Below are 6000 nucleotides of genomic sequence, written 5' to 3' on the forward strand. Positions count from 1 at the left end.
CTGTTAAAATATGTATCTTCTTTATAAAAAAGTAATTGACATTTATTGTAGAAAATCACCCTTAACGTTACCATTCAAAGATAAATCTCTGGCTATTTTATACACTTCAAATGTTTTTTTTCCAGTTTGTAATTTGCACATTGCTTTGATTTATAAGGGTTTTTTTGTATTTAGAGGATTTTTAAAATGCTATTACTCTTTGTCCTTCAAGACATACTTATACAATTTTACTCTCTCCACAGTTTTTTGGTTTGTTTTGTTGTTGTGTGGATGATATTCCATTTAAATATTTAATCTAATATTTATTTGATAAATTATAAATCTATATTGGTTTCCTATAGGTACTGTAACAAATTGCCTCAAACTTAGTGGCTTAAAAACGACTCAAATTTATTCCCTTACAGTCCTGAAGTTCAGATGGGAACCATCTGGGTCCTCAGTGGCACCTGTAACCACTGAAAAGACCCTCAATGCCCTCTGTCCCTAGACTCCTGATATGAGAAACAATGAATATCCCAATTGTCCTGCAGGGTGAAAACCAAGATGTCAGCAGGGCTGGTTTGCCTGCTGGAGGCTCTAGAGAAAAATGTGCGTCCTTGCTTTGTGCAGCTTCCAGGGGCTGCACGTTCTTTGCCTAGAGTCTCCCTTGATCTTCACAGCCAAGAATTGTATCACTGCAACCTCAGCTTCCATCAGCACATTTTCTTCTCTGAACTTGAGCCTCCTGCCTCCCTCTTGCAACCCTTGTGACTACACTGGGGCTGCCATTATCCTGAATAAACCACGATAATCTCCCAATCTCGAAATCCTTAATTTCATCACATCCATTTGTCATTGTAAAGTGACACATTGACAGGTCCTGAGGATTAGGACCTGGACTGCTGGGCGGGGTGGCCATGGGGATTAGTCTATCACAGTGTCTCATACTGCTTTTTAGCCAAATGATTTACCAGTTGGCGCACTATTATTTATTAAATAATTAATCCATAATTTCTTTGCTGATTGGAAATGTGAGCTTCATCATATAAAAAATTTATGAGATGTATATTTATTTCAGAAATTTCTATTCTGTTCCTCAATGGAGCACACTTTCTAACGTGCATGTCTGGTCCTCATTGCTACAGGTCACAGTTCAAACTCATGGCTCTTGAGACCTCCACAACCCTCTCCTGTTCTTCTCAGCCTCATTGCCTACCATGCCTGGCAGGCTGGCTGGGCTCTAGCCAGGCCCAGGGGAGTCTGGTGATCTGATGACCTAACCTGCAGTTGACACAACTGTGTAAGAGTACCACCTTCTAAAGGGACACCCAAGTGAAAATACAATAGCTATGAGATGTGCAAATGTAGGCTGCCACTCCACACTCTGTGAAGAACAATGAGCTATGTTTTGATGCTTCCCAGTTTCAGCTCAACAAATATTTGTTGAGAACAATGATACACCAAATGCCAAGCTAGCCACTAGGGCTATAGAAAGAATAAGCCACCATCTTTGACTTTTAGGCATTTCTAATCTGGCGGAGAACTCAAATAGGTAAAATGAGAATTTCAGTACAGAGAGATAGACGTCACGATAAAGGTATGTTTTAGCTCACCTACCACACACACAAGTTGCACACTTGTGTATTTTTCTTGATGTTTACATTATGTTAGCATTTATTAAGAACCATCATGTTCTTCATTTTATCAAATAACAGAATTTGTTAAAATTGCAGTGTCCTTACCAGCATTTGACTATAATGATAATATCTTACAGAGGCCATTGGTAAAATTACTCTAAATACCCTGAGCTCACATTGAGAGGCTGTCTGGAATTTGCTTCCTTAGCCACATCAGCTACTTGGTGGCATAATGTCCAGCAGCCAGGGTAGGAAATGCTATAATCATTTTTCTAGTCATTATAGAGATCTCTGCTACTGACTGTCAAGCTGTGTGTTTTCAAACAAGACACTTAACTGCTCTGTGCTTCTGTTTTTCATTTGCAATATGTCAGGGTAAAACCAGGTGACCTCTAGTGTGTTTTCTAGATTTAAAATTCTATTATACCAGATCTCATTCATTGCTGGCGGGAATGCAAAAATCATACAGCTACATTAGAAAACAATGTGGTAGTTTCTTACAAAACTACACATACTCTTATATAATCCAGTAATCACATTCCTTGGTATTTATCCAAAGGAGTTGAAAAAACTATGTTCACAGAAACACCTGCATATGGATATTTATAGCAGCTTTATTCATAATTACCAAAACCTGGAAGCAAACAAGATGTCCTTCAGTAGATGAATGGATAATTAAACTGTGGTCCATCCAGACAATGGGATATTAGTCAGGACTAAAAGGAAATGAGCTATCAAGTCATGGAGGAAGCTTAAATGCATATTACTAAGTGAAATCAGCCAATATGAAAATGCTATATGCATATGAGTCTAACTATGTGACCTTCTGGAAAAGGCATAGCCATGAAGATAGTAAAAGATCAGTTGGAGAAGGGAAATATGAACAGGCAAAGCACAGAGGATTTTAGGGCAATGAAATGACTCTGTAGGATACTATGATGGTGGGTAAATGTCATTATACATTTGTCCAAACTCATTGAATGTACAACACCAAGAGTGATTTATAATGCAAACTATGGACTTTGGGTGATTATCATGTGTTAATAGAGGTTCATTGATTATAACAAATCTTCCATTCTGGTGTGGGATGTTAATAGTGGGGAGGCTGTACAGGTGTGGAGGCAGAAGAATATGGGAACTCTCTGTACTTTCCATTCAATTTTGCTGTGAACGTAAAACTGCTCTAAAGAAAACAAAACCTATTTTTAAAAATTCTGTTATAGCATAATCCCCATTACTGAAAAATCATCAAATGTATGGCTCTGGGGGACATCAAAAGTTACAGCATTTCCCAATATCTTCTCCCTAAATTCCTAAACCTTTCAATCTCAAACCTCATTGACTCCTGAAACATGGACTTTACATATGACGGAATAACCTCAGAACTGCATCTTACGCACAGATGGAGATAGCGATGGACCCAATCCCATTGTGTGGGCCTAGGAGCCTTAGTTGCAGAAGGGTAGGTTTATAGTTTGTGGAGTGGGCCAGACCGAGGCCAGTCAGGGACTTTGCCAAACAGCAGGTAATGTAGGGTCAGCCCTGGGGTCTCCCACCCCCCATCACTGGTTATTCTCCAGCACCAACTTGTTCCCCAGCACCAGAAATTCACTCCATACTAGGAAATTGAGGTTCACAATGGAATGTTCAGTTAGATGGAAGATGGAACTTTTAAAATAAATACATAAAACAGGAGAGTGGAAAAGCATTTGCCTCTTGAGATTAAAACATAATTTAATATGTTGTCTTCATACCATGGAGCCGTAAATAGAAATGAGGCGGCTCTTTACATATTGAAATGGAATGATCTCCAAGCAATGCTGATTGGAACAAAAAATGAGGAGCAGAATGATATGTATTGTACACACTATTCGTGTAAAAAGAATATACAGGCATGTTATTTTTATCTATCTCACTGTCTCTGAAAGGATACACAAGAAACGAATTAATTGTGGTTGTCTCTCAAGAAGGGCCTGGGTGGCTGAAGGAGAAAGTCTGAGGAGGCGGACTTTTCACTGCATTCCTTTGGTGTATTTCAAATTTTGAATCGCATGTAAATAACATAAAATCCTCAATAATAATAATAATAAGTCATTAACTACAAAATTGTAGTTTAGTGTATTATACAATTAAACGAATATATTAAAGTTCTATGTTAATTATATAAATACATTTATATAAATGTGTAAGTCAATAACTTACTATAATATAAGTAGTGGAAATATAAGTGGTAATAGTGGAAAAATAAGTAAACAATAAAGCAGATCGACATGCATTTAAGCCAATTACTAGTTGTGTGGTCTTGGATGTGTAACTTACACTTTTTGAGGCTCTATTTTGCTCTGGGCACAATGACATCTATTATTATTGTGCAGATTAAACCGACAGGCTGTAAACTGTACGCACAGGAAGCTGGTGGCTGGTGTGTGTATCAGCTCTGGGACCGGCCACCAGAGGACATGGGCAGAGAACCAGAGGATAACAGAGTCTGGTCCCTCTGGGGAGAGTAAAGCGTCCCTGAGACAGAAGTTCCTCCTTTGGGAAGCAGTCTTCTGGCTGAGAGGCAGAGGCGACTTTGTAACCATGGCCCGAAAGCCTGAGATGAAGGGTCTGTCCCCCTCTGGGCTTTTGTTAGTGCTTGGCCTCATCTTAGCCTCTGTTTCTTTGGGCCATCAACAGGATAACACTTAGCATTTACACAGTCCTCAGTCGCCTGCATGGACCAAGTCGCTTCCTGGCTTGGGCGGGCTATTGAGAAGCCAGAAAGGCTGCCTGCGCCCCTGACCCGTGGCCCGATTTCTCCTTCCCACAGTCTGGCGCCTCCCGCCGGCGCAGTGACCGCCAGCGCGCGTTTGGCACCCTGTCAGCGCCGTCCCTGCAGTTCTTCATTCGCAAGGAGGAGAGGGGCCGTGAATCAACTCGTGGGTCATCAGATAGGGAAGTGGCTTCTTGTTCCCTTACTTTTGATGGTGAGTGACACTGAAGCATCAAAAGCCTGAGTCACAAGGGCAGGGTAGGGAGACTAGGCTGCAGGGAAATTCCTGCTCCCTCACCACCTCCACCCCACCCCCAGCTCAGCCTGAGTTCCTTGGTCTATTCAACTTCTCCCTGGCTTTTAGAAATCAAATTCTGTAAAAGGAAATGAAAGATTGAAACAAAGATTTCAATATAAGATTGAAATAAAAGATTACTTGTTTTTCAACTGGTCTCTGTAGGTCCCCCTTACCCCCAACACACACACACCGTTGTTATTTGCAGACACTAAATTGTGCCTTTATTTATTTTTTACAAATAAGCAAAGAGAAAAAAACAGAAACGTCTTAATTTAGTTGTTCATTCTCTGTAGGCATCAGGGCTCACTCAGACTGGCCTTCCTTAGTGCCCTGAAAAGAGCCAGATTTAGAAGAAATATTACTTCAGCTCTCAAGATGGAAAAAAAATCTAGCCAGGAGGCAGAGACTTTGGAAAATTACTAATAAATTGTTACTGTCTGCTATTAAAAGGATCGATAAGATAAGGCCAGAAATGACTGATGCGAGGGCCTTGTGCTTTGAGTACTAATGGGGAAAGTGGCGCCTGACAGCTCAGAATGAGCTCTGGCTGGGGCGGTACAGGCCCATTCAAACCCTTCAGCAGAACCCTGGGCAGCTCCACTCATTACCCTGGAGATCAGTAGTTATTGATGGTATTTATGAATAATTAAATCAAATGGCATGTGGGAAATTCAGGTATCATGGAAATTGCCTGATTTATGTCTGTAGCATTGAAAATGCCCCAACATGTCTCTTCTGTGTTTTATTTGTGATGCTTTCATGGGAAAGAATTGAGGTAAGGGGAGCTGGTTGCTTGTGAGACAGGAAGGAGCCCAGGCAGACAGCTGGCTCAGCCTCCACTGCGGCCCTGTCCAGCTCTTGTATCTTGTTCCTTGAGAATTTCCCTTCCCTCTGCAGGCAGCCCTGAGGGAGGCAGCATAAGCCCCACAGCAGATGGGCACTCGTTGGACCAGGCTCTTCTGTGGGACCAACCTCTCTCCCAGCTAACAGACTTTTCAAGATCCAAGAGAGTGAGTCCATGTATCCAACAGCCCGACCTTTCAGTCACATACGTCTGCCCATCTTCTCACTTTTTCTGGTTGTCAACTGTGCCAGCAGAGAGGCCTGTGGTGGGATTTGGAAGTACTCCAGGAGCCTTGTGAGCTGAAAGTTCTGCCTGCTCTCCCCGTCCACCTTTTTCCTTCCATAGGATTTCCAATCCTTAGAACCTCCAGAACGCCTTGAACAGACCACATCTTCTACCCACCATCCTCCCAACATGCAGAAGTGTTTCTGTATTCTCAGAAAGCAGCACAGGGAAGCAGCTGCCCCTGCAAAGAGCAAGGCCGTGA

This window comes from Rhinolophus sinicus, linkage group LG12, assembly GCF_036562045.2.
Source record: "Rhinolophus sinicus isolate RSC01 linkage group LG12, ASM3656204v1, whole genome shotgun sequence".
Taxonomy (NCBI): Eukaryota; Metazoa; Chordata; class Mammalia; order Chiroptera; family Rhinolophidae; genus Rhinolophus; species Rhinolophus sinicus.